At 42.3% G+C, this 12,285-nt stretch overlaps 1 long non-coding RNA gene across 1 annotated transcript in view; it reads left to right on the top strand.

The window, feature by feature from the left end:
* Positions 1–12,285, top strand: part of LOC142829796 (uncharacterized) — a 297,123-nt gene that overhangs the window by 78,038 nt on the left and 206,800 nt on the right. The window contains exon 2 of the long non-coding RNA XR_012904587.1: positions 7,812–7,894. This is a non-coding gene — a long non-coding RNA (uncharacterized LOC142829796). The remainder of the gene's footprint in view (positions 1–7,811; positions 7,895–12,285) is intronic.

Below are 12,285 nucleotides of genomic sequence, written 5' to 3'. Positions count from 1 at the left end.
TGCAGTCCAAATGTGTGGGCTCTTTGGGTGTGTGTGAGAGAGAAATGCACAGTTTCCATGCTGACTTTCTCACTAACTTTGAATAGTACTGTATTAGCCCCAGCTCCCTGTTTAGAACGTTAATAGACCATTTCAAAATCTGGCATGGGACTCTGAAACCAACAGCAAAGAGGAATCTGATCTGATGCTTGGAATGTGAGAGCTGAAGCTGAGAACTTTCTGTCAGTGTAAAAAGGTTGGGTCATGCTCTCTTTCTGTGGCAGAAAACAGCCGCCTGCTCTTCCCATAGCAGCAATAAGAATTGTCACATGTAAGATCAGCTTCAGAGCTAGGGCTTGGCAGCAGTTTTACTTCTAGGGTGTTCTTTGGCCAGGTAGTGTTTATATGTGAACACATTTTGCTCTTTCATGGCTTGCCACCCAGACAAATTAATCTTCATTCGTTCCTCTCCATGCAAGAGTGGGTGACATTTGGATCCTGCCTTAAGTGAGGCCTGATAATTTCTATAGAAGGTAAAATCATACAGCTGCTTCTCCTCTACCCATCACAAGAATTAGGCCTGCATGGGTGTAGAGTATGAGAGAAAAAGAGACTTGTGGGGTGGGGGAGAAGGGTGGCACAGTGAAGATTTGAAAGGAGAAGGCAGGTGAATGGTCAAGGAGGGAGTAAATGATGGGACTGGAGGAGAGCAAAACTAATGCAATTGAAATGGAGGACAGGGGTTAATTTTGATGGAACAGAGGATGGAATTATATTTTGAAATTCCCTCTTTGGGATTTTAAAATTTGCATGGCACTTGCCTACATGCATATTATACAAATGTTACTTAGCTACATTCGCACACGTGCAATCAAGGTGTGATATCAAGTTGTGCATAAGAGTGTTTGCAGGAGCGAACTGTAAAGCGCTGAGTCCAAAAGATACTAAGCGCCCCATTTCCCTCTTGTCTGAGACCCATGAGTGAGTGGCAGAACTATTATTTGAACTCAGATTCTTGCTTTCCAATGTTCTGCTCAGGCCTTCAGCCTGCGTGGGTGTGCACGTCTGGCTTCTCTTTCCAAAAAAATCAATGGACAGAAATGTACAAATGTGTTATTGCTCAGAGAGGAAAGATCTCCACTTCCTCCTACAGCAAAAGAATACATGCAGTGTCAAAAAGAGAGCTATTTTCTTTGGCACGACTGCTATTCCAATGGCAATGGGAGTTATTTCAAATAAGGGAGCACAGAAATAGATGCATTTTAAACTAACCTTTTCAGAACCTCTAAATGAGGTTGAACGTCAAAACCTGATTAATAGGATCACTGTAAAAGTTCTCCATAGATAAGTTGTAAAAGAACCATACTTGTGGCTTTATGATCCCACCACAATGGCTGCTGGCAATTTCCAAAGCTGTGTGAGGATAACTTCTCTATCTCCCCAAATCCCCAGAGAGTGGGACACTGCCCTTTTGTTGAGAGGGGACACAAGTACCCAATCCCTTTGACTAACTTCTCCTTTTAGAATGAAAAGAAGAAAAAATGAACAAATGCAAACCTGTCCTGAATTCTGCAAAAATGTGGCTGGCTGAGTGTGAATGTATCAGTGTATTCCTTCAGATAAGTACGGAAAATGAGTTATCACCGTTTGTTTTTCCAGAGGCACCCGTTTTGATTAAACACTGTTCTCAAAGTGCAGCGCAGGATTTTCAAAAGTGCCTACATGAGTCAGGAGCATATTGGGACTCGTGCTTTTAACTCACTAGTGGTGTGTCTACACAGCAGCATCATTTCGGAATGATGCAAGTGTCTACATAGCGATTCCGTTGTTTTGAAATAATGGATGGCTTATTCTGGCATCTATAAACCTCATTCCATGAGAAATACTGCCTATTCCAAAATAGCTATTTCTGAATAGCTGTAGTGTGGATGCTCCACTGCTGCTATTTTGAAATAGCTCCTTCACAGGGCCATTCAAACTAATTACTCCCCAGTGCCTCTTGGGGCTCTAAATCAAGGTAGCACATTCAGATTGGGGAAGCCTGCCTCAGACTAATTTTGAGGCTTCCCTGTAGTGTGGATGTGCTATTTCAAAATAGCACGTTTCGGAGTATTTCTTCTGGAATAGCTTATTTTGAAATAAGTGTGCAGTGTAGACATATCCTAGGAGCTTTTGTGGGGGGAAAAAACCCACACAGTACCATCTCCAGGACAACTAAAATGGTTCTGATCCTGTTTTCACAAGGATGCACCACAAGGGACTCGGCCAAGATCTCTCACCAGTGTAAATGAGATCAGAATCATGCTTTGGAGACGGAAGCCAAAATATGGAGAGACTACCCAATGGAAACTTCAAGCAACAAACTGACAAACACCGGTGTTCCCAGCCCACCACATTAAAGACCCACTGTGGCAAACAGCTTTTTGATTTAGACCTTGAGGTATACTGATGGTGCACATGTTGGGCCTCTTCAGCCAAGAATATATGCTGTGATCTTAAGACAAGTTCTGGCTCTTTTTTTTTTTTTTAAAGTTCAAACAGGAAAGAATTTACAGAAATTGAATGGCCTCTATTAGGCAGGAGGTCAGGATAGATGTCAGCAATGGTTCCTTCTGACATCCTAATCTATGAATGGGTTTAGATACAGATGCATTGCCCAAGCATTCAGGACAAACTCTAGTAACCACCTGTAGCAGACCATAAAGTGATTTCTTCCCCACTTCCCCCCGGTAGACATTGCTTCAAAATTTCCGAAGTGACTCTGCTTTGAGCTGATACTATGTTAGCATTATTGGCTCAGGTTCTGAACCATGAATAGTGGGTTTTGAAACTGATTTGTCGCCATAGCAATGCCGATCAATCGGCAAGCTTAGTGATGCCCACAGCAGAGCTGTATTAGGATTTGGTATGTGTTCAGAAGACCACTCATTTACGCTCTTGTCCGGCTTTTTTTCCACACCTCTCACCCAAGAGACAAGTGAGTTTCACACCACCTCTGTATCAGTCACGTTGTGAGTGAATAGATTAGCTGTGTGCAGTAGGTAGACAGTTGACTTTCAGTGACCCAGAACACTCATTATGACAACCGGAAAGATTAATGTTTGTCTGTGCTCAACATGCTGTACAAAAAAATTCAGACTGTTTTTGATTCATAACAGACCATTTTCCTTCAGCTGCTAGTTTGTCTTCAGAGCTTTCAGAATGCTAAGCAGATTTTAAAATTAGTTTATACTGTGTAAATGGCATGATTAAAAATGCTTCTGGGGCTTAAACATTCTGGGGCTGTAGCTCTATTTACCTTGTTTGCAAAATCTAGACATCTGTGGAAGGCATTTATGGTAAATATCAGTATCCCTGAGAACTATAGTACCCATAAAATGTTGCGAGAACCTGCTTTCATATTAATACATTTTAAATTGCTTGATGATGTACTTATGGTAATTGCATTATGTTGGGTCCTCTTTAAGAAAATGTTTAAGGTTTAGTTTTATAGGATAGTGCTTAATGGTGTGTGTTTGCTGTCAGAGAAATAAATACTCTAACACATGTTAAAGTTCATACCTTCTGGAAGACAGTATGTCAGTGGGCAAAAATGGATTCATGCTGCTTTCAATCTTTATTTAGTTTTTGTAGAACAAGGAAGGCATCGCAGTAATCATATTATTTATTGGAAAGATAGAGACACTATGAAATGTACCAAAATTACACCCAGCTCTGTAAAGGTTTAGCCTTCTAAGTTAGGATATATTTTATTGCTGGGGCAAAGAACCAAGTCATGTATTCACTCTTCAGACGTGCAGTGAGCAGAAGCCAGATTTTCTTGAGGTTGCTTGGAAAGCATTTGATTGTACGATTTTATTTTCTTCCTTATTTGCATGTGTGAGCTTCATGTAGGTCCTGAAAGTGGAATGAGAGAGGTTGACCTATACGTTACAATCCAGTTCGTGAAACAAAAGGAATTTTTTTTCCAAATCTTTGAGCCTTCATTAACTTTGATCCAGAGTGCCTACTTACCTGGAAAGCAAAACAGAAGGCTGAACCTGGTAGTTCTTGTGGGTTACTCTATGGATCTAAATTGACCAAGTGGATGGCAAGTTTTCTTGAGTTAAAGGCTGGTCCTTGCTCAGAAATTCCAACTTGTATGTGCACAAACAACACACAGACCATGGAGGTGAGAACTCACCTATGATGTTATGTTCAATTCTTAACACCTAAATTATCAGAAAAATGTAGGCACCTTGGAGAGGATTTAGTGACTAGCATTAGGAGATTGGAAATATAAACGAAAAGGGCTGTCCTAAGGGGGGGGTGTCTTCTCTTTTAGAAATGACTAAGAAGTGATGAGGAGGGTGGGAGGAGAACTCAGGTTTGCTTGGGTTCTGTCTCAGTGGCTGGACGTGATGACTGCTGGAGGTCCTTTTGGGCGTGTCTACGCAGCAATTCTGTTATTTCGAAATAATTTTGAAATAATGGATGGCTTATTCTGACTTCAGTAAATCTCATTCTACAAAGAATAATGCCTATTCCAAAATAGCTGTTTCGAAATAAGGCATGTCCAGATGCTCCACTGCTGCTATTTTGAAATAGCCCCTTGCCACGGCCATTCTAAGTGATTCCTCCTTTAAATCGAGATAGCACATCTACATGAGGGAAGCCTGCCTTGAACTAATTTTGAGGCTTCCCTGAAGTGTAGATGTGCTATTTCAGAATAACTATTCCGGAATAGCTTATTCCGAAATAACTGTGCAGTTTAGACATAGCCTTCTAGTACTAACGTTCTTATGATTTGCTAAATATCCTCAGGGTGATAAGCATTAGTGCTGAGGATGTACTGAGTGTGATATAAAAGGAGCAAAATGAAGAAACGGCTATTTTGAAGGCACATCGTGGAAAAGCTTCCCCGACGGTGAGCTCCTTTACACTGTGCGAGAGATGTCCAAGAGAATTACGGGGACATTTGGGACACTTTCAACAGGACAGAACAGAGTGTTAATCCCTTTGAGTAGTTAGGCATTGAAGTAGTCTGAATATATTTTGGTGACTTAATGGGCATTTAATGAGGTCCATATGGCATATTATACAACCTGAAATGGACTAGATACCCCGATCGGTCTTTGCCATCTCCATCTGAGCCGCAGTGTATCATGTCACAGGAGGGGGGAAACCGAGACAAATTTTCCTTTCTGATCGGAAGAGACTAGGAACATGCAGGAATCCATTATACTGTAGAAAGTCTCTGCTGAATATTCCTAATGTTGGCCTATGCATAGTTCAGGTTCAGTCTAATCAGTGATTCAGTTCACTCCTTTACACTGATTCTTCGGCACTAAGAAAATGAGCAAATTCAACTTGATAATGAATAAGGGCAAATCCAGCCCTCTGTTCCACCTCTGTAGGTTTGGTCAAGCAAAGATCATGGGGAACCAGTGGAGGCTTTCTCTTCCTCAGATCCTTACAGATTTCACCACACTCAGTCTGATTGGTTGGATTATACAGAGAAAAGGTTTGCTCCATTGCATAGTATGTGTGTCTTCTATTCCCACAGCACATATTTTTCTAACGTTTATAATCTCAGGAACAAATGATGAGAGTGCTTTTTAATAAGAAAATTTTATGTTGGCCGTAATATCCCTTGGATCAATGGGAGTTGAGTTATCTTGTTCCTCAATGGAGGGGGCATGAAAATATAAATTTGGGGTTAAATGTAGTCATTAGCTAATGTCATTGACATAAACACGCTTTACCATCCTTTGTGCAGGCGTAAGCCCCTGAGAACCTGTAACAGTGTAGCAAATAACACGCAGATGAGGTCTTTGGGAATGCAGTCAGAGAATGATAAATGAAGCTGACCCCTATTACACTTAGCATTTAGAACGACTATCCTCTTCAATGCAAGTAGTTCATTTTATTATGTGCCTCAGGAGTATATACCTTGGTGTCAAAGTGCAGGCCGTTTTGCCTTACAAGAGAGAGACTTTTTCCACAGGATCAAGTTTAACGAGTTTTTGGAAATAACTCCTTTTCATTCTGAATAGGCAGGGCTCAATGCAATGCCCACTGAACATAATGAGAGTCTAATCATTGATTTCAATGCGCTTTGGATGAGGACAGTGTTTCTCAATGTGGGCTGTGGGCTTGCTTTGCGAACGCCGCTAGCAGGCCCGTGCCGCTTCGTTTACCTAAAGGCTCCATAGCCATGGAACCGTGCAGCTCCCATTGGCTCAGTTCACTGGTTCCATCCAAGGGGAACTGTTGGAAGTGGCATGGACCAAGCCACCGCTCCCTGCAGGTCCCTTAGCTGGAAAGGGTGAACCAGAGCCAACAGAAGCCATGAAGCTCTGTGGCTATGGAGCCTTTAGGTAAACAAAGTGGTGTAGGCTTGCTAGTGGCCTTCCTAAAGTGGGGCCATGGCCCACTTTAAGAAACAACTGATAAGGACCATAATGCCAAGTGTTCATTACATCATTACTTGATAAGCACGGCAAGACTAGGTCAGATCCAAGGTCCATCTAGCCCAGTGTCCTGTCTGCCAACAGTGGCCACATGCCCCAGAGGGAGTGAATAGAACAAGGAATCATCACGTGATCCCTCCTCTCTTGCCTGTTCCCAGCTTCTGACAAACAAAAGTGACACCATCCATGCTCTGTATTGATCAAAGCCTTCATGGGTTCCTCCCCCTTCCTCATTGCTTCAATAAATCCAAACAGGTGAAATAGACCATGGGTAGAATTGTATATAATTGCAAGACATGTATGCCCAGGTGCACACACACCATGGTGAAACTGAATGGCACTAATACAGATCCAGAATGTAAAATGTGGCAATGTTTTTTACATTCAAGCTAGCAAAGGAAGTGTATCTGTTAGTTTAATTTTTTTTTTCACTAGGTCTCCCCTACATGTAATGGGCAGGGCAGTCCAGTCTTGAGGATGTGTTTCTCAAGCAGGCAACAGGCATAGATTAAGTAGGTTGATAATCATATTGGGAAGCAGATCTTTCCTGTTTACTAATACTCTTTAATGCTAATATCACCCAATGTTTATCAGCCTGTTTGCCTATTCTTAGCTTGCAAAGAAAATTACTTTTTCAAATTGGATATGCAACTGATGGTGTTCAAATACCAATGCTTTTCTGACTCAAAGTAATGATACCATTAAAAAGAGGTGGAGTAGGGAAATTGATTTTCTGTTCAACAAATTTATATGTAATACTTGACATATAATCAATGGCTTTAGTTTACGATACATGCAACTCTATAGTTGCTGAGTAATAGTCTGGCACATAATACCTTTGTATAAATAACCCAATCTACAAAAAATCTTTCTTGACTAAACTAACTAGAACAACATTCTTAAACCACTTAACCTAATTAAGATCAATTAAACGAGGAGAGTGATTGCAAAGGGCTGTGTGTAGCAAGGGAGAGAGCTTGATATTAGTGTGCAATTATAGTGTTACATCGTGAGCATAGTGATGTTAGTCACCCTAATTTATAAATTTTATAATCCACCATTCAGGATTCTTTATTTTCTATTCTTCACCAGACAAATTATGAGAGCTGAAGCATTAAGATAAGATTTAATAGTGCACTCATGTTGCTTTTATGTAGCAAGAATGATAGAAATCAGTGCTTTATTAAGCCCTAGTTCTGCAGCGTTTTGCATATGCACCTAACTTTATGTACCATGTGTAATCCCACTGAAGTCAAGGGGACTACACATCTTGTATAAAGGTGAGCATGTGAGTAAGCCTTTGTATGAACAGGACTTTGGTTTGATCTCTTGAAATACACTTAATATATAAAAATACACCCAACTTTTTTTCCTCACTAGATCTGCAAGATCAGAATCTGACTTGGTGAAAACTGGTGCAGCTGCCTCATTAACCTGAGAACATCGTTGACCATTTTTACCAGGTGAGAATTTGGCCCACAATTTTCCAAACTGTCATTAATACCAAATATGTTTACATCTCAGTCAGTCAGCATCCTTTTCTATATATTTCATTAAATCCCAGGTGATAGGGATAGAAAAACTTTCTGAGTCTTCCTCCAACTTTCTTCTCAAAACAGGTTTTCCCCCTTCTACTAGTCCCGCAGTAGTTTATCTTGCCTAAACTTTACTGTGGCTATTGACAATACTTGGGAGAGAGACGATATGAAAATACATCTTCTACATATCCTCCTAAGACTTGCAGAGACCCTCTTAGTCTAGCAAACTGTTGCAGACGCTTTCTCCATTACTAGAATCTCCCTAAAAGCCTCGGGTTTAGAATAGATAAAAGACACACAGAAAGAGAAAAAGAGAAGCATGCTTTCTAATTAAGCTCTCTTCTTCCCTTCCCAAATCTTAGGGTCAGGGCAGCAATAGAGCAGCTGAAAAAAAAACCGTGATGAACTTCTTGACAAAGTAACTTTAGTGCAGGTACTGGATGAGGTCCACGATCTCCGCACTAGACCAGGCGGGCGCCTGCATCTTGCAGCCCTGGGCAGGCTTTGCTTTCTATGGGAGCACTGCATAAGTGTCTGAAGTGCAAACAGCCTCCATCTAAAATGAATGGCAACTATAAGGCATAGTCAAGTAAGATAAAGTAATTATGACAAATAATTTTTATGGTATAATAGTGTGTGTGCATGCACATGTATGTATGTATTCACACTATACGCACTCATGATAGATGCATAGGAAACTTTTTAATGCAAAACAGGTGCCAAATGAGTTAATGTGCTTTCAAAGGTGGTGGTTGTTGGGGGTTGTGCACCGCAGTAGTGCCAAAACCAGGACATAGATGCCTAAAATAGGAATTGAAGTGCCTAACCTTTTGTATATTCTGGTTCATGAAACTCCACTAACTCCATGTAGTTTCTTGTTTATCTGGCCTATGCTAAAACTTTCCAAGAGACTACATCCATTTTAAAAAGAGACTTAGGCATTTAGGGCCAGGATTTTCAAAGGTATTTTGGTGTCTAAAAATACACACAGGTGTCTAGTAGGATTTTTGGAAGTGCCTAACTCCTACTGATTTCCTGAAAGTTAGGTGCCCAAATACCTTTAAAAATTTAGCCCTTAAACCCATTGGAAGTGAATAGGGCATAGATGCCTTAGTGCCCAAATCACTTTTGAAAATGAGACTTAGGCACTTTTGAAGACCTTTGGGGAGATAAAGGACTAGGAACAATCTTCTCCTAGTTCTTTTGGTCCACTAATTCCCTTCTCTATGCTTTCTGCATCCATGTTTTTCATAAACCGCTCTTGCTGTTTTCAGACACCCCTTTTACATGGAATTCCCTCCTCTGGTTTGCCAGGTCAGAAACTATCATTTAAATGTTTATTGAAAGCTTTCTGCAATGCCCTTCAGAAGATAACATTTGTGTATAGTCAGCATTTTTGGAGTGGGTATGTCTACACTCACTGAGGGTATGTCTACACTAGAAAGTTAATTCGAACTAACAGCCGTTAGTTTGAATTAACTTTCATAGGGGCTACACATACAAACCGCTAGTTCGAATTTAAATCGAACTAGCGGAGCACTTAATTTGAACTAGGTAAACCTCATTCTACGAGGACTAACGCCTAGTTCGAATTAAGTAGTTCGAATTAAGGGTTGTGTAGCCACTTAATTCAAACTAGTGGGAGGCTAGTCCTTCCCAGGTTGCCCTGGTGGCCACTCTGGGCCAAACCAGGGAAACTTTTCTTCCTCCCTCCCAGCCCCGGAGCCCTTAAAGGGGCACGGTCTGGCTACGGTGCCCGTGCCAGTTGCAAGCCTGCCAGCACCCAGCCAGAAGACCCTGCACCTGGCACGGCATGAGCCAGCCACCCGCTGCCACCTAGCTCTCCTCTTCCCAGGACCAGGCTACCGGTTCCCAGGAGCCTACCCAGGGCTGCAAGATGCGGGCGCCCGCCTGGTCTAGTGCGGAGATCGTGGACCTCATCCAGGTTTGGGGGGACACCTCCAAAGTCCACGATCTCTGCACTAGGCACAGGAATGTGGCCGTCAAGGGCAGGATAGCTTCCAACCTGGCCGCCAAAGGCCACATGTGAACCCAGAAGCAGGTTTGCATGAAAATCAAGTTGGTCCACTGAGACGCCCGACCCTGAGCCCTGAGCTTAGAACATAAGAACATAAGAATGGCCGTACTGGGTCAGACCAAAGGTCCATCTAGCCCAGTAGCCTGTCTGCCGGCAGTGGCCACCACCAGGTACCCCAGAGGGGATGGACCGAAGAAAATGACCAAGCGATTTGTCTCGTGCCATCCATCTCCAGCCTTCCACAAACAGAGGCCAGCGACACCATTCTTACCCCTTAGCTAATAACACTCCATGGACCCAACCTCCATGAATGTATCTAACTTCTCTTTAAATTCTGTTATAGTTCTAGCCTTCACAGCCTTCTGTGGCAAGGAGTTCCACAGGTTGACTATGTGCTGTGTGAAGAAGAACTTTCACTTATTAGTTTTAAACCTGCTGCCCATTAATTTCATTTGGTGTCCTCTAGTCCTTATATTATGGGAACTAATGAAGAACTTTTCTTTATTCACCCTTTCCACACCACTCATGTTTTTTTAGACCTCTATCATATCCCCCCTCAGTCTCCTCTTTTCTAAGCTGAAAAGTCCCAGTCTCTTTAGCCTCTCTTCATATGGGATCTGTTCCAAACCCCTAATCATTGTAGTTGCCCTTTTCTGAACCCTTTCTAAGGCCAAAATATCTTTTCTGAGGTGAGGAGACCACATCTGTACACAGTACTGAAGATATGGCGTACCATAGTTTTATACTTCCCCTTCTCCTTCTTCCCCTGGCTTCCCCTGTCCAGCTCCCTCCTCCCAGGTTTCCCCCTCCCCTCTCCCACCCTCCTTCTTCCCTTCTCCCCCCTCCTTTTCACAGTCTCCCCAGAGGTTAATCCCCCCCCCTCCTGCCCAGTTTTGTTCAAAAATAGAAACTCTCTTTATTTAACACACGTGTCCTTTATTTTTTTACATCAGGAAGGGGGGGCTAGGGAGGGGTAAGTGCAAGGAGGTGAGGGAGGAATGGGGCATGAGCTCTGTGGGCTTCTTGGGGTAGAAGCTCTCCTGCAGGGACTCCTGGATCCTGACAGCCACCTGATTGACCCCCTCCAGATGGCAGCCTGTGGCAAGTGCAGCTGGACTGATGGCCGAGTGCTGTGATATGCCGAGTGTGGGCACTCAGGGCACTCCAAGCCAGGACTGCTTTGCTGTCCCTCATTGAGTCAAGCGGAGAACCCTGAGAACTGTCTGTCCGGGGTGGGGGTCGGGTCCCTTTAAGCACAACCCTTGGCTAGCCTGAGGCAGAAGCTCCACACTCAGTCCTAACCTGATGCCCTGCCGGCACTGCTTCCGGCCAGCCTTAACTTCGGTTCAGGGTCCACTCGGTGTGGACATGCTATTTTGAATTAGCAAAACGCTAATTCAAATTAGTTTTTAGGTCTAGATGCACTCATTCGAATTAGCTTAGTTCAAATTAACTAATTCGAATTAAGTTAGTTCGAATTAGTGCTGTAGTGTAGACATACCCCATGGGTATAAAAAAAATCCAGGGATCTTGTAAATAATTGTCCCCAGACAAGCTTTATGAACTCAGGACATTCAACATTAAAATAATAGTTTTAAAAGAATTCCAGATACATGAAGGTATGGGAATGCACACAATCAAGGTACCCAAACAGCCTTGACTGTTCCCTGGAGGATAAATGTCATTAAGGTATTTTACCATCCATGTTCCCAGAATAGACTGACATGATGATAGAGTCAAATTTTTACTCCACCTTTTTCCTGCTGTCAGGATTTTGTACTTTGGTGTTTTCTGCGAAGCAGCTGGCAAAGTTCTGAGCACTATAAATGAAAAATAATAAATGACCATATAAAGATAAATGGCTTGTGCTTTAGCTTCTTCTCTCTGTATCAGCACACACTGGTAGTATCGTAGTCAACCAATTGTTTTATATGACAATGCTGCGCAAGCAAGTAAATCTTCAGCTCTTTAACGACATGTACCTCATCCCCCCTCTCATAATTATTAAAGGCTAAAGGGCTTTGGTTGTCCATTCAAAACAATGAAATCAAGTTATGTGTCTCCATCAGAAAGTACACTTGTTTTTCCCTGGAGGCTGCTTGTAGCTTCTGTGAGTTATTTATGAAAATAATCTGGAGTTCTACCCTGCCAACTACTGGGACTTTGTTAGCACTAAAGCAAAAGGACAGAGCAGGCTTGGGAAAGTAATTCTCTTTTCAACTTGTGTTGAGTGCAACCATATTTTCTCAAGTGAGATTTATAATCCTTTAATGCCCAG

The sequence above is a fragment of the Pelodiscus sinensis genome, chromosome 6 (genome assembly GCF_049634645.1).
Source record: "Pelodiscus sinensis isolate JC-2024 chromosome 6, ASM4963464v1, whole genome shotgun sequence".
NCBI classification, from domain to species: domain Eukaryota; kingdom Metazoa; phylum Chordata; order Testudines; family Trionychidae; genus Pelodiscus; species Pelodiscus sinensis.
This window is presented reverse-complemented; position numbering and strand designations above follow the sequence as displayed.